General features: G+C 40.6%; 1 long non-coding RNA gene across 1 annotated transcript in view; it reads right to left on the reverse strand.

Moving 5' to 3' along the window:
- Nucleotides 1-11,160: 11,160 nt before the first annotated feature.
- LOC138923801 (uncharacterized) overlaps nucleotides 11,161-22,325 on the reverse strand; it is a 32,752-nt gene continuing 21,587 nt past the window's right edge. Inside the window, exon 3 of the long non-coding RNA XR_011437932.1 lies at nucleotides 11,161-12,781. This is a non-coding gene — a long non-coding RNA (uncharacterized lncRNA). The remainder of the gene's footprint in view (nucleotides 12,782-22,325) is intronic.

A 22,325-nucleotide genomic window follows, 5' to 3' on the forward strand; every position in this document is an offset into this window, starting at 1 on the left:
AGAGGTAGAACTCATGCCATTTGCAGAAGAAAACATTCTCATCCTCACTGTTCAAAGGCTGACATTGTAGGGCGAAGAGAGGGAGCCTCTCTCTGCTCGGGCTTCTTCAGCCAGCCCGAATGACCCCAGCGACCACGGGCCCAGAAATACAGGCCACAGTCCCCTGCAGGTGTTCATGGTGTCATTCTTTACAGAAACAATAAGTGGGCAGGAAAGAACATGAGCTTGGTAAAATTTTGATTTTGCCATATGAGAGTATAAAAAAATTCTCTCTAGTCTCTGCATCATTTCACAATAAAAGGACATTGTAACACCAAAAAAATATGAATATATTGTCTTAAGTTTTCTCATTTACTCTCTGTCTGGAGAAAATGTTGGCACAGATTGCTAGGCTAGGTAGAAACAATTGACTCATATTTATCGAGTTTCTACCAGGTACTAGCTACTCTTCTAAGCCCTTACATGTATCATCTCATTTTTTCCTTTTAAAGTTCTTTGATGGCTCCATATGGTCTCTTGCAGTGATGGCAAATGACTATTTCTGTCACCTTGGATTCATGGATTTGGCTTTGCTTAGGGCATTGGGTAGACAGGGATCCTTACATTACCAAGGCTCTGCTGGAAAGAGTGCTTGAGTGACAACAGTGCCTGACGTGGGACTGGGTGTGCGTTGGATGGCAGATAGGAAGGGTGGGTATTTGCCACCCTGCAGCCCTCCAAAAAGAGTTTGAAAGTCCTCAGTGGGCAAGTGAGGTGCTTTACAGTTTTTGGGATGCCCTTCTAGACTTGCCTCCTGCCCCCTTTCTTTAAATTCAGTGCCAGTGCTTCTCCAATGATAATATGCTCAGGAATCTTCAGGTAATCTTGTTAAAATGCAGATACTTACTTAGTAGGTCTGAGATTCTGCATTTCTATCAAGCTCCCAGATGTTGCTGGTCTGAGGACCACACTTTGAGTAGCCAGGCCACTTACCATTCATTCCTGGGAACTGCCATGTGTTTTTATTCGTCAGTTAATTAAGGTTACCATTTATTATTTACTGAGTTCCAGACCCTGTGCTAAGTATTTTACATAAAGCATTTTATTTAATCCTGACAACAAACCTCTTAGATAGGTAATAGTATTACCATCCTATTTTACAAATGAGTGAAACAAGACTCAGAGGTTAAGTAACTTCCTTGGGTTTAGAGGACAGCAAAGGGCTTGAACCCAGGTCTGCTGGACCACAAAACATTCATCCTAACTCCTTGCAACTCAGCCTGAGGATTGGCAGTATCAGCATCACCTGGGAGCTTGTTAGGAAAGCAGAGCCACAGGCCCCGTCCCGGACCCAGAATCAGACTCTGCGCTTTATCAAGATCCCCGGTAATTTGTGTGCATATTAAAGTGCAAGAAGTGTGCTCTAAACAACCATGACTTTTCAGATTTTCTGATGGGGTTTCTTTCAAAATAGGAAGTCTCGAATCACAATTTTTACCATATCATTTCAATCAAGGATTTTTTTTGTTTTTATATTCTGCAGTTTTGATGCCACAAATTTGACCCTAAGGGCATTTTTACTAGGTTGTTGGGGGAATTTTTGGCTTGGTAGAAATAATCAACACAAAATAAAACTGACAATGGCCAAGGATGCAATCAGTAAAACTTATTATAAATGAAAACCTGCCTAAAGGGTCATTTCATGTCTGTCGTGAACTGGCTCAGCAAAAAAATTAGATTTGGTAGAAATAATCAACATGAAATAAAACTGTCAACAGCTAAAACTGCACATGGCAAGACACAGATAAAAAAAAACTAATGGAAGAATCAAGTCTTAAAAAAAAGTTAAATCTGCAAGATTGGATCCAGAAACATTGAACTTGTTAGAAATAGTGTCCTCAAAAAGAAAGCTCACAAAGGCAGAGATTATTACTCTAAAATTATTTCTAGACAACGACAAAACCTTGATTAATGATTCAGTATTAAGTTCCACGAATGCAGGAATCAGGAATCAGTGTGTCTTATTCACTGTATATTCCCAGCATCTACATCAGTGCCCCGCGTATAATAGTAATTCAGTTTAAAATGCACTGCATACATTACTCACAATAGCCAAGACTTGAAGCCACCAATATGCCCATCAAGGGATGAATGGATAAAGAAGATATGGTATATATATGCAACGGAATACTACTCAGCTATAAGAACAATGAAATCCAGCCATTTGTGACAACATGGATGGAGCTTATGGGTATTATGCTGAGTGAAATAAGTCAGACGGAGAAAGCCAAACACTGTATGATCTTACTCATAAGTAGAAGATAAAAACAACAGCAAACAATCACATAGAGACACAGATCAGGTTGGTGGTTACCAGAGGGGAAGGGAGGAGGGAGGAAGTTGAAAGGGGTGATTAGGCACATGTGTACGGTGATAGATTGTGATTAGTCTCTGGGTGGTGAACATGATGTCATCTACACAGGAATCCAAATATAATGATGTACACCTGAAATTTATATAATGTTATAAACCAATGTTATAGCAATGAAAAGAAATGCATTGCTCAAAATCTTAAAATTTACAAGGAATACAATCTGATTAAAAAAATTCAGTAAAACAGAAGTGAAAATGGAAGAAATATTGAAAATGGTTTAAATGTGTAGTATAGAATTTTTTCAAAGAAGTAAAATAATTTAATGGTCTTTGATCCAGAGAATGCTTTTCATCCGAGAAAGATTTCAAGAGAAGATGACTCATTAGCTTTGGCAAAATTTGGATAAGAAATTCATAAACATGAGTTAAAATAGGCTGGAAGAGTGAGATCATACTATCCACCTGGTCAATGGTGGAGTCAAAAATATGGAGCAAAGCAGCTGCACAAAAACAATCTGGATTTCTTCCTTCTGGCAGCAAATCTTAATTATCCTTCAACACCTAACTGAAATTTAACATCTTGCATTAGGCCTTTTCTGATCCAAAGCAGGACATCTTGCCCCAATGTTTTCACCCCTACCATTCAGACCCAAGGACGTGTAGACTAGTGAAATTCATCAAACTTGAATGCAGACTTTTGAGAGCACTGAGAATGTTTTCATAATAGAGCAACCTTTCAATATCTGAGAAGAATGGCTTACAATTTTATTGTAGTTTAACTAAGAAATAAATACAAACTATCAGATTATTATTCAATTCATACTATATATTACTAAAGATAATATAAAATAAAAAATGTTACATGATTAACTGCCTGAAAAGTCATCTCTTGTTCATAATATTGAAAACTACAAAAAAATCACCAAAAATAAGAACTTCATAGAAATATTCAATACAAACAAAATTGTTCATAGTTGAACTATACATGGTAACATTAGTTTTGATTAAAATTGATGGAAGAATAAAAACTTCCTTCAAAATTTAGATCTGAATAATTGAACTCAGGAAATTGGACTTAATGAAAATAATCACAGAATAAAGTTTACAATACATTTCAGTACTTATGCTTTTAAGTATGTTCCATAAAGACAAACTAAATATAAGAGTTACGTATTAGAATGTTCATTAAAAAGTTGTTTGTAATAGAGAAAAGTTAGCAAACGCTGTTAAATGTGGAGTATTAGGAAAATATTAAGTAAACGATGTCACCTTCTGTTGATGGTCAATGGCTATTTCCCAGAGCAGCATTCTGCGTTTAGATCTGATTATTTTTATTTGTTCAGAAATGAAAATAATGTTTTCACCCTTCTCCTTAGCAGTTTCACAAGCTGGCATTTTTGTGGGCGGTTGTGTGATGTCGCTAAGAGTGTCCGAGCCTTGGAAACGCAACGGCTACTGCTACTGCTGTTTCACCTCCAGGACGCCAGACACCAAGGTAGTGTCCAGGGCTTGAGTTGGGGCAGTATTGAAGGATCAAAATGTAATCTCGGTGATCGTCTAGCATGCTGGGACCTAGAAGTTGGAGGGTGGAAGAAAGAGATAAATATTAAACATACTCCACAATCTCAAGTAAAACCTCAACACCCTGTCTTTCTTGATTCATTTATTTATTTGTGCAACAAACATTTATTGAGTGGCTAATGTGCACCAGCCATTGTTCTAGACAATGGTCTAGATTTAGAATAGCAAATCTAGAGCTTGGATGGCGAACAAAAGAGATGAAAATTCCTGCCCTCGTGGAGCCTATGTTCTGGTAGAGAGAGACAGTCACAAAACAAAATAAGTAAATTATAGAGTATTTTGGAAGTTGAGTAATGATATAGAAAAATGAAAGCAGAGAAGGGATATAGGGAGTGCTGGGGAGTGGGGCTGTAGTTTTAAATAGGGCAGTCAGAGAAGGACCTGAGGGAGGATGACATCTGAGCAGACTTGAGGGAGGTAGACGAGTCAGCCATGCAGGTATCTGGGAGAAGGTGTACCTGGCATGGGGAGGGGCTTCCCTCTGATATTTTAGACTTCATCTCTGGCTCAGTCTATGGTGCTAACGACCTAAACCTTGAAAATGGACTCCAGATTAATGAATTATTAGAATTTTGGAGAAGAGATCCCAAGAGTACAGAAGTATCTTAAGCTTTGTTAGAAATTATTTCAAGTCTGTGGTTTTCCAACTGGGCTAGGAACTTGTGAGGCCCACGGGCCCTCTCTCTGCTATTAGAGTTTATATTAGCGTTTTCAAAATGTGTTCTTCAGGAACTCATTCTGAGTGATACCTGCTCAGAGAAAAAAGGGTCTCATTCTTAAATAAATTTAAGAAACACAGTGTGCTCTCTTCCCACTTTGGAGAGTACCTTTGAAAAGCCCTGCAATAAAGAAACCTGTTGACTTTGGTTTAACCTCGAGCTTCCCTAATTTATTCTCATGCCATGGCTATTAATATCCAATGGAACAGATGCTCAGCAGAGCACCCTGGCCCACACAACAGCGTCAGGTTGGTTGCAAACTGCCTGGTAATTGTTCCTTAACTCTATCATAATGTTGGTGTTGTTGAATTGTAAGGCAGGGCTGGGTGATAAAATTCTCCTGCATAACCGCTGGGTCCTAGACATGGAGGACAAATACAGAAAATCTTTGGGGATGGAATTGACTTACTGGCTAACGGTTGCTTTGAAAAGATGGTTGGAACTGTGGCCCTAGAGAAGAGGTCAGTCAGGGTTTTCTGGAAGGTGAACAGAAAAAACTGGGGAAGGTAAGGCCTTCTCTCCAATGTAGACCAACCCAGAGACCTATCTTTATTGCACAACTAAACATGAGAGTATGAGAGAATTGGAGCCAGGAGGCGAGGCAAGGCTGTGGGGAATTTAGGGAGTAGACCATTTCTACACAGAAATCTCACAAATTATTATGTTTTCTTGTACGCTGAACAGGATCTGGGCCCTGGTTCTTCTCTTCCTCAACTTTTCAGCCACCCTTTAATCTTCTTTCCTCTCCTTTTTTTCTATCCAGGACTTTTATTTCCCATTTCTTATTTTTCCTGGTTCCTTTCAATTCTTCCTCTTTTCCCCTCGTCCACACTATCATTCCACACACATCAGTGACCCACCCCCTCTGCGGCCGGCTTCATGGGGGCTGTCTTCTTTCCCTGCCTCCGTCTGGTCCTTTTATTTCAGATCTTTGGTCAACAGGAAGCCAGACCTTTAATCTTTGATACATCTTCTTTCATAGCTACCTCTGTCACACCCATGTTTGTAAAGCAATTCTCTTTGAGTGTGTTTATATTTTCAATAATACATAGGATTTACATGGTAACAAAATCTCCTGTCTGGGAATGTGAGGTAGATTTCCATAGTCACTGCATTCACTAGTCCTAGGGATTTATTCAATCATCCATTGACCGAGGAGCGCTTATGTGTGAGGCACTGAGGCTAGAGAGATAGACGACACCGCTCTGCTCTGAAGTGGCTGAGGGGCCAGTTGAAATACAGGGAAGAAAACAGTCTCAATGGAATGCAGCAAGTGCTCTGTGAGGGGCCAGGAAAGAATGCTGTTGGAGAAGGGTCCCACCGCCAGCGGGGGAGGGTCGGGGAAAGCTTCTCAGTCTCAAGGGTAGCTAGGCTTTAACACTGTAGCAAGAGGTAGAGTAGAAAACTGAATTTTGGAAAACTTTTATCATCCACTCTCAGCTTGAGAGCTTCTTAAAACTTAAAGGCTTCTCTGATGAGATCAGTGGTATTACTAAGAAATGGAAGTTTTAAAAATATTGTATAATGAAAAGTGTCAACATTTGGACAATCTGCATAATTTCCCAATGCATTATGTTACAAAATCATCCAGGATAAAAGATACAGGCAGAAGGCAAGATAGGCAATGGATTTCATGTAATGTAGTATAAAATGTTCAATTACATGATATCAAATTCTGTGCTGCAGCTCACCTTTAAGAAGCTAACACTTGTTGAGTTTTGGTGTATTAGAAAATAAAAATATCTACAATTATCTGGCAATATTATAGAATAGTCCTTGCTTTTCCAACTACATAACTGTGCGAAGCTGGATTTTCTTTAGATACTTCAGCCAAAACAACATGCTGCAATGTCCTGAATGCAGAAGGAGAGAGAATCCAGCTGTCTTTGTTAAACCAGACATTAAAGAAATTTGCAAATATGTAAAACAATACCACTATTCTCTCATTTTTTGATTTCAGGAAATATAGTTATTTTTCACAAAAATATATTATTTATATTAATATGTAACTTTCACTATTTTAGAATTAAGTAATATTTTAAATGCTTCTGGGTTTCAGTTTCTAATATGGTAAGTATTGCTAGCTATAACCTATATAAATTAAAGCTCTTTGGGTCTTCAATAATTTTTTATTTATTTATTCTTTTGGTGAGGAAGATTGGCCCTGAGCTAACATCTGCTGCCAATCCTCTCCTTTTTGCTTGAGGAATATTGTCCCTGAGCTAACATCTGTGCCAGTCTTCCTCTATTTTGTATGTGGGACACTCCACAGCATGGCTTGATGAGTGCTGTGTAGGTCTGCACTTGGGATCCAAATTGGCGAACCCTGGGCCTTTGAAGTGGAGCACACAAACTTAACCTCTACACCACTAGGCTGGCCCTAGTCCTCAATAATTTTTAAGAATGTAAACAGATCCTGGGACCAAGAAACTTGAGAAACACTGGACTAGACAATCAGTTTTTAGCTTCCGGGAAGTCAAAACTACTGGTTTGAGACTTGTGGGCACAATGCCCTGAAGGCAGCTCAGAAGACTCTCTCTACTCTGGGCCTGTCCCTAAACTTGGAGAAAGGCGAGTTTGATTTTTGCCAATAAAAGTCTTTTTAGTAAGTCCCAATTATCACTTTCAAGTACTTACCCTTCCTTACATGAGAACTCTGCTTCTACCTGTTGTCAAATATAGAACTTTTGAATTGCCGTGGGCTAGCTGTCCATCCCAAGTGAATTTAGTTTTCTGCCTTTGGCAAAGTCTCATGCATCCCTATGATGCCGTTCTTACCTTAAAGTTGTACAAATATTTATTGAGTGTCTCCTATGTGCAAGGCACTTTTCTAGGAAGTGGGAAGACAATGGTAATGAAGGAGATGCTCTTCTGCTCTAGTGAAGTTGATATTCCAGTGAGAAATTAATGGGTAATACTTGATTGAACACTTACTGTGCCAGGTTCTGCACATTTTACATGTAGTGTCTCCATTTCATTATCACAACAATTCTCTGAGCTTGAGGAAGTATCCCCATTTTACACAGAAGGAAACAGGCTCAGAGAGATTAAGAAATTAGCCCCCAGTCATTGCAGTGGACACTCTTGCTACCCCTCACCAAGCTCTCCTCTGCTCATCTTCACCAGTGCTGTGCATCCATCCCTAAGTTTGGTGTGTCTTGCTACTAAATGGCTTGTAGCTGCAAAATTCTTCAGAGGATTGCCCATGAGCAACCATAGCTGCCCCATCTGTGCCCAAGTGTCCAGGAGTTTACTCCTGAACCTCCACCCACTAGCTGATGGCCAACTGATGCTCAGGTACAAAAGCCCAGCTTCCTTTGCCTCTGCATAAACTCTGGGGTACAATTTACTCTTCAGAGCTTTCCAGGGACCAGGCTGAGGCTGGTCTTTGATGAATTCAGACCCTTGCCTAGCTTATTCTTCTTCCCTAGTCTGCTTCTCAAACTTTTACCATTTTTTCCTGGGAGTTCTTTGTTGATAAATCACTTACTTGAATCTTCGGCTTAGGGTCTACTTCTGGGAGAATCTGACTGAAGACAGTTATGGATCAAAGTGGCAGAAGTCAGGATTTGAACCCAACGCCATTTGACTCAAGAACATGTGCTTTTAACCAGCACACTTGGCTGTGTGTTCCCAGTTTATTGATATGGGCTTGTTGGTGACGTGGTCCATTCAGATGTTAATTCTATAAAACCACTTTTTCTATTTTGCTACGAACAAGGGTGTTTCTTTTTACCTTGAGGATATGTGTTCTTTACTCTTGAAAAAAGTCCTGCACAGAGAAGAAAGTAACATTCAGCTAGGTCATCCTGCTTATTTAAAACCAGTCAGCTGAAAACAAGTATATAAAGGCACATACCAGCTTCCCCCTCCCCCACCAAAGTAAAAATAAAAGAAATATTGATAAACACTTCTTTCCTAGCACCCAAAATGGCAATAGATAAGTAAATGGAGAAATAGTAGGTTGGCAATAACATACCACGGGCTCCTTCCATTGGATCAGCAGCAGCAGCTAGAATGTCATAAGCTGTCGTCACCTTAAGAGAGGAGAAGCAGTAGCCTAGTGTGTGTGTGGCAGACACACCGTCACTGTGCTGAGCTCTCCTTTCTGTGCTGAATGCATGAACAGTTACTCCTCAACACCCTTGCCACCCCTTGACTTGGTTCCCCTAAACTTGAGTCCGGGTGGCTATAACTATCCATCCATTGCCTTTACAGAAAACACTTCTGGTCTCGCCTCTTGGTTACTCCCTTGTATTGTGGAGTCCTTGAGTTTATCAGGTGTTAAAATTCACAGGAGGCACAGGGACACATATCCTCAAAGCAGCCTTAGTATTAAAGACATTTCTGTGAAAACGAGCCTTCTCCATTACTACAGAACTGTTTATTTTTTCAATTAATGAAGGATAAGGTAGTCCTCTGGGGAATTGTGGCCTGGAGTCCCAGAATTTAAATATGTATGCTAAATGGGAGGCTAGAGAGACCTTAGATTAATCCAGTTCTTGTGACATCTGGAGCTGGGGTTGGGGTGGGGGTGGCTGAGTTAAGTGCTGACTTTGGAAGGAGCCATTCTGTCCAAGTTCGAGTCCTGGAGTCAGGTTACACCTGCAGGCTTGGAATGTTTCACCTAGCTACCCTCGGTCGAAAAGTTGACAGTACGATCTTTGACACGGGTATCTACTCTCATCTGTTTTACCTTTTCCCTCCTCCTCAACAAATGGCATCTTATAGCTAACTTGATACTTTGCATACAGACTTTAAGACTCAGTCTATTTTCTGATTTAAGAAAGAATGAGCTCCAGTGTAAGCCTCTGGGGGCCAGGTTAGGTGTAGCGAACGCGTCCATGATCCATGCTCCTCTTAGGTTAGACTGAACACAGTGCTTTTCTTCCTTCTCTCTATTAGACCTAGCAGGTCCATTGAGTTTCAAAGCAAGCATATACACAGAAATTCAATAAATTTTGTAACTCTGCTCTTGGAAATTTTCTGTAATAGGAATTGGCACAATAAAAAGGTGGGGAAGCTCATCAGGAACTAAGATTATTAATGAAGGTAGAGTAAGAGGCCACACTCTGAAAACTTCCCTTTCTGTTTCCTTCCTTACCGTATGTCTTGCCTTTTCTAGTCTGAAAATACAGATGCTGGAAACTCCCCTTGGGTGGGGATGATCAAAGACCAATCTGATCCCGGGCGAGACTAGACTTTGTCACAACCTTCAACAGAAAGCCCCAATAGTATTTTAAAAATTCACCTTCAAATTCATGGAACTGAGAAATATTTACATCATTTCGTCGCTTATTGATGTGAGTATGTGAAGTCTTTCACAGGAGAAACTTCTTTTCATTGTGGCATCAGTTTAATTTATAATGGATGGCATTCAGTCCCTGACTTGTCTCCTCCTTTCCCTCCCTTCATGCCATTTCCATTTACTTGAAAGAACAGTGTCTTGAACAAAATATGTGTTATGATCTTAACACCTCTGAACACACTATAAAGTCTTCTTAGGGTCCAGGTCATTGTGGATTCATGTTTACATAATGAAACTTAAAGAAATAGAGAATGAGAAAGTCTTGTGGCTTAAAATTCAGTTTAGAGTTTTCACTACCCATGAAATACAACCACATCCAGAAGGTGGATTTCCATCTCAGCTCAGAGAATACTAACAGGTGGAGCCTGGGCAAGATTGAGAGGCGGGAACACTTGGTTTGCCTCCACAGCCCCCCCACTTCCCAGTAAGTGTCCTGCACTCTTCTCCCTTCCCCTCATTCATCTCTTTCCGCTGCCCTCAAACCCATCAATTCCGGTCCAGGTAAAGTTGGGTTTTCAGCTCAGCGTCAATGAATTTAGTTCAACATGTTAACTTCCCTTGGCATTTCTCTTATTTTTAATTATGGGAGGAAAAGTTCTGTCCTTTTAAAGGCATTGTGGGGGGCCAGGAAGGGTATTGAGGACTCAGAAGGGAAATTTCTTCAGGAACTCTCGACCAAGAGAAACACCATCTGAAAATGCCTCAGCTAACAAAACTGAGTTTAGGACATCTGCTTTTGGCCCATTCTCATTGACCACCATGTCCCTGGAGACTGGTTTTCCTCCTAATATGGTGAAATATGCCAAAAGCAAGTAAATTCTCCTGTGGGATTTAGGGGATTTAACTGAATCACATGGAAAGTTACCAGATCTTCTGAATGATTTATGTGGTGGAGGCATGGCTCTGTTTGGACGAATTTTTTGCTGTATCACAGGAAAAAGAAAGTGAAATATTCAGTATGTACTCACCAAGTGGTTCCAAGGGCCTTGCCTTCAAAACAGACATAGTTAGTTTTAAAAATTAGTTTAGAAATGTAAAAAAAGAAATCACATTTTTATAGTAAGCGTAAACACATTGCCAATATTTTTCACTGATGTTGTAAATAAAGTCACTTTTCTTGTTAGTGCATCATTTACTGGCTCACGAATAAGAAAAAGGCATGTAAGTGTGTTCTTTATTTTTTTTTATTTTTTAATTTTTGTGAGGAAGATTGGGCCTGAGCTAAGATGTGTTGCCAATCTTCCTCTTTTTGCTTGAGGAAGATTGTCCCTGAGCTAACATCCGTGCCAATCTTCCTCTACTTTGCATATGGGACACCACTACAGCATGGCTTGATGAGCAGTGTGTAGGTCTGTGCCCAGGATCAGAACCTACAAACCCTGGGCTGCCACAGCACAGTGTGTGAACTTAACCACTATGCCACCAGGCCAGCCCCTATAAGTGTGATCTTAATCTAAGTGCTAACATATTGGATGAAAATGTGAAGTCCCTCAAATTTATACCAAAAAACACATGAGATAAATTTTAGAAGCTGTAAACCACATGAGTATGCTGGGTCCCAGACGCATATCCTTTTTCCCTCAAAAATCTACAACATCTCTTAAAAGTTGAAGTTCAGTTCCACTTAGAAAGGCATCATTTCCATTCTCAGCCCTATTTTAAAATGGAAAAGCAGAAATCAATTCTACTGGGTTTTGTTCACATCTTAGTGACCCTAGGGAAGTCCAGAGAAAATCTACTTCTCAATGAAACATTTAGTTAACGTTTACTACCAAGACTCCAGGTAGTATGTGGTATTTTTCTCAACAACTGCAGTAAAATGCATTGCTAGAGAATCAGGAAAAAAAAATACAACTGAAGTTTTGCTTTTCAAAGGCATTTTCAACTGGAGAGGCAAGAATTATCCAAGAATCTTACATTATAGTAAAGAAAAGAAGGATCTGTTTTTAAAAAATATAGAATGGAGGGATCCAAATGGAATTCGAGTAATCACAGTTACCTTCTGCACTGCAGCGAGCGCTTCATGTTCCAGATGCGTTTGGAAACGCCGTGGGACCCCTCTGAATTTGTCTCCTTTCTATGCTCTACCTAACAGGTTTCTATTCATCAATGTTCCTCATACAGTATAAAAACCAGCAGTGGTCCAAGGAGGAAGCTTGGGTGCTTATTGAGAGTAAGTGACTAATCTTCTTGGTTTAGAAATGCAGTTCTTAAAATATTAGGTTTATAGATTGTTTTGAGAAACAGATTAAAGGCAAGAAATAGGGAACATACATCTCACATATACATTGCATGTTGCATTCAGTTCCAGGGTTCCAAAAATTTTAGGTCTAGGACATCATTACGGGAGAATTTCCATTAGGTGTACTTAAAGAACATCATGATAAGCAAGAGGGAAGAAATAGGATTCTGACCTTGGGCAATGATATAGTTCCTTTTACTAGTAACCAATTAATCCAACCGATCAGAATAACCTTTGCCCTTGCTTTTCAGTGGTTTTTAAAAAAGGAACAACACAAAATGGCACTGTTAGGGGCTTTTTGGAACTGGACATAGCATCAAATCGGCTCTAAAAACAAACAAATAACTATAATATAGTATACATCAAATTCAAGTTTTAAATGCTGTTCAAGCTAGAGAGGCAAAGGAGGAAATGCTGATTATTTGGGGGAGAACCAGCGGAGGGGAGGCGGGGAGGGAAATGAGAAGGGAAGGCCAGATGTTCAATTTTCAACATCAATGTTTCCGAAGCCAAGAATATATTGCTGACCCAGCCATGATAAAATGCGCAGGGATTTCCAGCAATCCACAGTCAGCTGACCTGTTTCAAGAAGAAAAACAACAATTATAAAATAATAAAGTTAGGCTGTAAATATAATTTTCTTATCCGAGATTCTGGTTATTTATACCTCAAAATGAATAGCTGCATAAAGAACTTATTGTTTCTCATTGGAACAAGCTTCAAGCCCACAGAATGTCTTGACTTTATGAGGTTATCAGAAGAAAATGTATTTTTATGTGATAGACTGACATCAATTTTATTCAATAGCCAATCTGACACGTATCAAGATGCTATCAATTATATCAAAAACAAGTAGGAATCTTCATCTTACTCTTGGTTATGTGACAATATTTTTCTCCTTCCAAAAACTGCTGGGAATGATTTCTTTTTGCTTTTCATTCGAGCCATTTTACAAGTTTGTTGTTGTTGTTAGAATAAAATGATTCACCAGTAACACTGAGTGAGCTATACATTGCCTTAATAATCTGACACTTTGTAGTTTTGGCTGCCTAATGACACCACCTAAAAGTTTGCACTCTGTCCATCTTTGATTTGACCCTGCAATTACCAAACTGAAGAAAATGGCTTTTATAAAGATATGAATCCAACTGAAACTTTCAAGATTGGAATCATTTAATTTTTGGAAGCTGTGTTCCATTCAAAAGCCTTCTGTGGTTTGTGTACCCCAAGAATGATTTTCTATCCAAGTCATATTTGAATAAAGCAGTGTATAACAACATGTCCTAGGCTTCCAAGAAACCTAATCTGGTGCAGGGCTGGGAGTCCATTATCTTTTCTTCCACCACCCTTTACAACACGGGCTGGTAAGAAGTTTGCTTGAAAGCTCCCCTTCATGAAGACAATTTTATGGCGTTAACCAAGTCACGCAAAAGAAGTCAACTTTATGTCAGATTTCAAAAATTTTATTCCATATAGGTATATTTTCTTTCTAAAGATGTTTTTTTCTTTTTCTCCCCAAAACCCCCCAGTACATAGTTGCACATTTTTAGTTGTGGGTCCTCCTAGTTGTGCTATGTGGGACGCCACCTCAATGTGGCCTGATGAGCGGTGCCATGTCCATGCCCAGGATCCAAACTGGCAAAACCCCGGGCCGCCAAAGCGGAGCGCGTGAACTTAACCACTCGGTCAGGGGGCTGGCCCTGTATATTCTCTTTCTTGTCAAAAGATTCAGTTTATGTTTTTCAATACCAACGAAAGAGTAGATTATTTTCCCCAGAACTAATCTGGTTGTTCTTTTTTTTCCCTTCTATTCAAGATAGACAAAAATATTTTTGCCGTTTTCTTAGCAAATCTTTTTCCAGATAACAACTTTGCAACCTTGATAAATATGTGGTAACTTTGTCTTGCACCTCGTTGTTGACTTAAATCTTTCATAATACTGAAAAATCCCAACTTTCTAAGGCTTGGGCCTATTTATTCCTGTGCCTTAACCTGCCCTGCCTTTCCTCCAGACAAACATAATTCCTGTGTGAGGCCTCTAAAATGGATAAGCTAAACAAAAATGTCAGTGATCCTAGGAAATGCATACTGAGAAATAAAATGAATTTTAATAAAAATCTGGTGAAAATATGATTTGGTGTCGAGTAAAGAGGGTGAAAGTGTTTGTTGTACTGTCTGTAATCTACTTAAAAATATTTCAACATGGACTTCCAGGTGATAAATAGTTGTGTTAATTTCCTTCTATACCCAAGTTGGCCTAGTTACCAACTGAAGCTTCCTAACCAGGGGTGATTGGTTAACATTTGAAAAACTCTAATCAAGGGTCTTCAGGAAGTTAACACAAGGTATGGCAGGCAACCTCCCTGTGTCCTTGCTCTTGTGCAGCATTCCCTTCCCATGAATATGGACTGGAGCACAGTCAAATGGAGTACAGTAAAAGGGATGAGATGTCACTTCCGAGATTAGCTTATCTTGTTGTGACTTCCATTTTGCTAACACTCTCTTGCCTTCTAGCCTTGCTGGCTTTGATGAAGCTACTGCCATGTTGGAGAGGTGTACATGGCAAGGTGTATCTGGCAGCCTCCAGATAGAGAGAAACTGAGACCCTCATTCCAAGAACCCAGGAAGAACTGAATCCTGCCAACTACCACATGAGTGACCTGCGAAGCTTGTCCTTCCCAAGTTGAGCTGTGAGATGACTACGGACCCAGCTGACACCTTGATTGCAGCTTGTGAGAGGGCTTGAAGCAGAGCACCTCATTAAGCTGTGTCTGGATTCTTGGCCCACCAAAACTGGGAGCTAATTAATGTTGCTTTAAGCCATTAATTTTTGGGGTAATTTGTTATGCAGTAATAGACAACTAATACACAAAAGCTACAAGGATCATGTTTTAATCTATACTAGTTGATCTAACTATATACTGACAATAGGTGAATTATATGGCATGTGAATTATACCTCAATAAAGCTATTTAAAAATGTTAAATAGTATAAATAATATTAGAAACATATACACATATATCTGTGAAAGGAGTGGTGTACAAAATATATGAGTTGGCTAGAAATAATGTACAGCAGAGTATCACTACCTTTACGTATAAGAGGCATAAGAATAAGTCCAGGGCCCAATACTTTTCTAAATGGTGCCCTAGACCTGCGATTCTCCTTCAGCCCTGGATTTGGCCATCGCATGGAGGGATTATGTGGCTTGATTTGACTCAGGTCAGCTAAGATCTACTGCTAGAACACTGTAGCCTTTGTCTCAAGTAGAATCTTCAAGCAAGCCACTTGTCAAGGAGTCTGAAGGATGGAGTTGATACTTCCCTGAGCTTACAAGAGCAGATTCCCGAGACAGTTTTGTGCCTGCATGTTAACAGTTGCTGTTCTTGAGGAAGAATTTGGTCAGAGACTTGCTTTCATTGTAATGTGCTACCTACTACTGAGGATATGTGAAATCTGTAGTTCTCACCGTTTTCTAACAGAGTCTAAAGAAATCAATGACAAAGAATGGGACAGTTGTGAATGACCAAGTTGACTCAGGCCATTCTGAAACAGTGCTGATGTGCCAAAAGGTTAATACATCAGACAACTGACTGTTTCCCTTGCAAGATAAAGTGGGCCCTGTGTGTCCCTTAGCATTTTTCTTTGTTATGGCAAGTAATTAATTAAACTGGCCCTTCAGCTGAGACATCAGTTAATTTAAGCAACCTTAGAGAAACAAAGGTCCTACTAGTTATTCTCTCACTCAGAAAGCTTCCATGGTGTCCTATTTCCCAAGAACCAAATCCAACTTCTTTGTCTTGAATATAAGGCTGTTACAACTTTTGTTTTCTTTATTTTTGGCCCTGAGCTAACATCTGTTGCCAATCTTCCTTTTTTTTTCTCCCCAAAGCTGCAGTGCATAGTTGTATATCCTAGCTGTAGGTCATTCTAGTTCTTCTATGTGGGATGCTGCCACAGCATTGCTTGATAAGTGGTGTATAGGTCCCTGCCCGGGATCCAAACTGGCGCAGCTCGGGCCGCCGAAGCAGAGTGTGTGAACTTAAGCGCTCGGCCATGGGGCTGGCCCCACAACTCTCGTCATACAGCAATTAGACAACTTCTGAAAGTAGGCAGTTCTTATACTGTCTTGCTTTCCTAGCTTTACTCATTTAATTCCATTCATCTGAATGATCTTCCCACACACTAGCTTTGGACAAACAGCATTTATCATATCTTAGGCCCTTGGGTACAAAGATAATAAGGTACAGCATGCCCATAACAAGTTTATTGCTTAGTGTGTGAGTTGGCCGTATCAACAAGCAATTTCAATACAATTTGGTGAGTGATATGACAGATTTCTGTGGGTAGATTAAATATGGCCACCAATTCTCTGTGACTCCTCCTATGAAAAAGTGGGCTCCTTTTCCCTATCTCTTGAGCCTGTCCCTGTGTCTTGCTTTGACCTGTCGAATGCAGTGGAAGTGATATTGTGTCATTTCTGAGCCTTGGCCTCTAGAGATCTTGCAAGCTTCTGCATTGCCTCTTGGAACCCAGCTACCATGTAAAGAAGCCCAAGTGAACCTACCAGAGAATGAGAGGCCATGTGAAGGAGAACTGAGGAGCCTCAGCTGATGGCAGCACTGTATTAATCATGTTTTTTATTTTCTATATCTTATAATATTTTGACATCTTGAGGGGCTTTCGGACCTTGGGAGAAACCACCCCCTCTGGGGCTAGCTAATTCTTAGAGGTGGTGGTCAGCTTGCTTGGAGCAAGCCTTTCAGACTGTTGATCCAGTGCCAAGCCCCCACCCACCTCCTTATCTAACTCTCATATATCAAGCCAATATTTCTCTTGCCCTAAATCAACCCAGGGCCAGCTACCAGATAGCTAGGGACAGCCCCTGTGCCCCAAAGCCTGGCAAAATTATTCAAGCTAGCTAATTCTAAGATGTTTACCCTGTCCTGCCTTCCTTTCTCATGAAAACCCCAATAAATCCTCTGGCCCGGGTTTTTCCCTTGATTTGCTTCTGCCTCCTGACCAAAACCTAGTCCTTCCCCATGAGGCCCTGCATGGTGTGGCATGGCCCTTTCTCTCAGGAAATGTCAGTAATGAAAATCTCCTTTCAATGGCATTAGCCTCTCTGTGTCCTCACTCAGTCACCACCATAAATTATAAAGTCCTGAGGACACAAATTTTAGAACAAACACCAAATGGTTGGATTCTCTAGCCTCAGTCAAGCCTTCAGATGACAGCAGCCATGGGAACGATCTTAAGTGAAACCAACACAGCCACCTGCCCAGCTGAGTCCAGTACAAATTGTAAAGTTATGAAAAATGAAGTGTTTGCGGTATACAGAAAAACGTGTGCTGCCGTGGAAAACTGCATAACTCTTCCAGGTCATCAGATCCTGATTCTGTGGGAGCTATTTAAGATCTCTATAAATTGTTGACAACTGATCTCAATCCAAAATGATTCTTGTCTATAGACATGGAAATGAACCCTCTCCAGGGTAGGGACAAGCCTCCTCTCCTCCCCAAACGTCAATGTTGTTTCTATTTTCATCTTCATTTCAACATTCCTTTACTCCATATAAATTTATGCTTGTTTGACTTCTCCTTTCAATCAATTGATAACATCTATCTGTTTACCTCATTTAATTAACGAGTTAACTAAAATCTTTAACACATGTTCATTTTGTATCTGTATGAGAGTCATGATTTTCCCTTATTTTGAAAATTATCCCTTAACATAGTTAATTTAAACCATTAAATTGTGAGGTATAGCAATAGGTAAGTGAAAGCAGCAATAGATAACTGAATGGATTGCTGACATCCTGTTTGCCTATATTTCTTTGCTATCCATATTACTAATTGAAAATGCCAATTTTTGTGGCATAGATGATAAACACTTATAAATGAAAATATTGACAGCACAGTCCTGTAACACTCTGACTGAAGGGAGGCAGTAGAGTGATGAAGTTCAGGACATGGCCTTTCACCCTGTAATATGCTTGGCCAAACAGACTTGACTGTGTACCAGCTGCGTAAACTTGGGCGTATTTGTGAATATCTCTAAGCCTCAATTTCCTCATCAACCAAAATCATGGTTACTGCATAGGATTATAGTAAGGACTAAATAAGATCATGTAGCAGATACCTGTGATTGCCCACTGCCATCCACTTCCTCACTTCTGAATAGAGCCTCACGTTAGTCTATGCGTCCACAGTGTCTCCAGCTCCAGAAAGAAGTCCCGAGCCATGGAAACCAAATCCATGGGCTTTCCCTGGCCCTCTGCATTTGTTTAGGAGAGGGCACAAGGTTGAGTTGACCCAGTCATACAAACAGGAATGATTTGGATGGCCATGTTGGGAGAGAGCACTCTTTTCTTTTTCCTTTGTTTCTCTTGCTGGGTGTGAATCAGGAAGTAATATGAACACTTATTGCTGTAGGCAGCCATCTTGTAACCAAGAGGCAAAACAGCCTTGGGACAGAGCCTCTGCTGAGAGTCAGAAGAACTGAAGGACCAAAGCTGAAAGCTTAGGATCTGACCTATAGTCAATCCTCAGTGCATGTGATCTAAGCAGCAGCCTGGGTTCTGTTGAGTTGGAGAGGAACCCTCATTCGAATCTGCACCAAAAGGACTCTGGAGTGTTGGCCAGCAAGGACTGGAACGGCTACTCTATTTCCCGCATATTGTGTAAGGAAAGTGCAGCTTTATCATGTGACCAGCCTTAAATGATTGTTCTTAAAACCAAAACTCAAGTACAATTGGGACATCAGCCTCTGTATTCATTGCCTGTAGTCATAATTCATTTCTGTCTAAAATATAGTCTTTTCCTGCCAAATTGTTGAAATCACAATTTTCAGGAGTCTGGCAAAGAAGCATTTTCCCATCAGAGATAGCATTTTTACTGTGATTTTTGCCTATTACATTACAAAATAATAATAGTCAAAGTCTCGCTTCTGGTAATAGAGTAACTTTTAAGTTTCTGCTAGCAGAACCACAAAGTGATACTTCCAATTCAAGCCTTCTTTTTGGGATGTGATAACAGAGCTGGAAATTTTTGCTGCTGGCTAACACTTAGCATATTAGACGTAAGCTTCCAAGCATTCTTCTGAATACAGTTTTGCCAAAATGCAGGCATGTGCGCACGTACATACACGCACATTTGTGCACACACACAGTTTTTTTCTTTTGAGAAAACAAAAACAAAAACAAAAAACACATGAAGGAGGAAGAAGCACACTCTTTGACAAGTCTTGCTTTATTCTAGCCTCTTAAAGGCAACAACTTACTTTTTTTTTTTCTCCCCAGAGCTCCCCAGTACATGGTTGTATATTCTAGTTGTTAGGCCTTCTAGTTCTGCTATGTGGGATGCTGCCTCAGTATGGCTTGATGAGTGGTCCTAGGTCAGCACCCAGGATCCGAACCAGCGAAACCCTGGGCTGCCAAAGCAGAGTGCGCAAACTTAACCACTCGGCCATGGCGCTGGCCCCATAACCTAGTTTTAAGATGTGAGATGAGACAGAGAATTCATCCAAAATGATGCCCGTTTTCTTGCTGGAGTTTCAAAATACAAAGACTGGAAAATATTTAAAGTTTGGAAAAATGGGTAAAATTGCATGCTTTTAAGTGACAGGACTGATTCTTGCATAATTTCTATGATGATCTTTTTCATCTCCTAATGAGCACTTCTTTCACTTCAGCACTTCTTTTTGGGCAGGTTTTGGCATTCCTCAGCAGTCTTCAAGAAAATCTCCGCAGTCAAATGTCAACTCGGGTTCTAGGTTAGAATCAAGTCCGTCTATGATCATTCAGTGCCTGAGAAGAACTCTGAGCCCCAATTAGGGTTAAATATAAAATCCTGTCTGTTGGTACAATTCATTAAAAGACAATTTGCCTATAATAGCTACTTAATGTGTCTGCACTATATTTTCACCATAGACAAAATCAATAGAGATGATCAATATAAAGAATGATCACAAATTTCCTGACAACTCCATGGTGGTAGCAGCTGGGAAGCCACGGCAAAGGGGTGGGCCACTTGGTTGGGCTGCACTTGGAAGGGGCTGTCTCCCAGCCATTGGAAGACAGTCTAGCCTGGCTATCTCGTAGTGCCAGCCTTGTGGCTCCCCAAGACAGCTGCCCACAGTTCCCTCTCTAGTTTACCCATTAGACCATTACCTTGATCTCCTCCTACTTCCCACCATCGCTCCCAGCCCTTCCTTGGGTGGAGACGGGACGGGGTGAGGCCCTGAGTCTGGACTGTTCTGATTTTCATTCTTATTAATCCCAACCAGGAAACTCTTCAGAACAAGGGTAGCCAGTTGCTAATTCAGACTGAGGGATGTTCCTCTGTGGAGTTACAGCAGAACAGATCTATTCTTTCATTCTTGTGCTCTCCATATTGTTTTTTATTTGTGTTTACCTATTTTACATATGCGCAAAAGATGTGAGTTATCTTACAGTAATGCCAAGACATACAATACAATATAAATGGAAGAGGAAGTCAAGGTCCTGGACCAGGACATATGGGACTATGTAGTGGCTACAACTGAGTTGCACAAAGGGACCTGAAGCAACAAGAAACCTAAAAGGACACAGGCTTCTTGATGAAGAGGAAAAACACACCTGTTCCTCAGGCATGGCTGGCTGCTTCTTTCCTGCTCACTGAGCCAGGCTTATTCAGGTGGTGAAGATGTGCAGATCTCAGGGGAAACGACCCTTTTCCAAAGGCTTCCCTCCACCCCAGGAACCTGTCATGGGCTTCAGTTTCCATTTGCTTGGGACCCTCTTCCCCAGCCCCTCTGCAGAAGGAGGTTTCTGTGTTCAGACCAATGACGTGTCAGGGGAGATCTCCCAAGATGGTATGACAGAAACTCTTATGGGGAGAGTCTACTGCAGCTACTCTTTCCTTTCCTCTTGTGACCTAGTGGGAAAGCTTGATGGATTGCATTTTTGCTACCATCTTGCAATCTTGGAGAAAAGGCCAGGAGAAATACAAAGCTGCCGAACCAGATCCCTCAGGGACCACTCTCTCCAGACTTTTGGTTAGGTGAGAGAACCAGATGCTGTTATTATTTAAGACACTATTGGGAATTCTGTTCATTGCAGCTGATGATATCTTACTGATACAGATAGATATCATTATTGTCTCTATCACATGGGTGAAGACAGTTGAGGCTTCCCATGATGACATGGCTAGTGAGTAGCAATGCGTTGGTTGGAATCCTCCTTTATCTGACTCTAGAGCCAGAATACTTATTCCTTTTCATAGTAATTCTCTAACTTCACCTGGGGCCCTTCTCAAAAACGCAGTTTCTACTACTTCCCTCTCAAAGATTCTACTCACTAACTCTGAAGCGATGTCGCAGGAACTGCCATTGTAAGCAAGCAGTGCAGGTGGGTCTGACGCAAAGGCTTCCTGAACCCAGTGTAGGACTCACTGCCCTGTGTTATCTAACCTCTCAATCAAGCTCATTTCTTTCCACAGCCTACTCTTCCTCCCACCACTTTGGGCTGACCTCACTAGAGCATCCATACCCCCACTGCTAACCCTCATCTCTGGCATAAGAGTAAGTTCAGATACAAGTCTACCTTAGCATAAAAGCATCAGGTCCCAGTTCTTTGGGATCTGAGGCTGAAAAGTAAGAACAATCAAGAAGGAGGGGGGAGATGGTTTCCTCTCCTCTCCTCTTAAGCAGTATTTTCTCATTTGTCAAACTGAACATTCTGGGTGGTCACAGACTGAAACAACCAGCAATAAGCCTTATTTATTCGCCCATTTGGGCAGCTCATTCCTTGGATGTCAACTCTTTGAACAATAGAGAAGCGAATTAGTCATGAGCCTTTGTTTTGGGGGAACATGTAAAAAAGGGTTGGAGAAAGTAGTGCACAGATTCATTTTTGTTTCAAAAGAAACCCATGTGGTTCACTGTCATTTAGCAAAGATCAGTCCCTGGCTTTGCCCGAGAGACAGAGTCCAAAGTTAATACTGTAGGAAGCTGTGAAACCAAAGTTTTGAATTTTTCTCAAGAGTTTCATTTTTAATAATAGAAAAAATTACCAAGCCCACGTGTCCCATAAAAACAAATGAACGTTTTCACTCTTGAACTAAGAAAGTAGATGAAAGTTGGA

Source organism: Equus caballus, chromosome 4, assembly GCF_041296265.1.
Source record: "Equus caballus isolate H_3958 breed thoroughbred chromosome 4, TB-T2T, whole genome shotgun sequence".
Classification (NCBI taxonomy): Eukaryota; Metazoa; Chordata; class Mammalia; order Perissodactyla; family Equidae; genus Equus; species Equus caballus.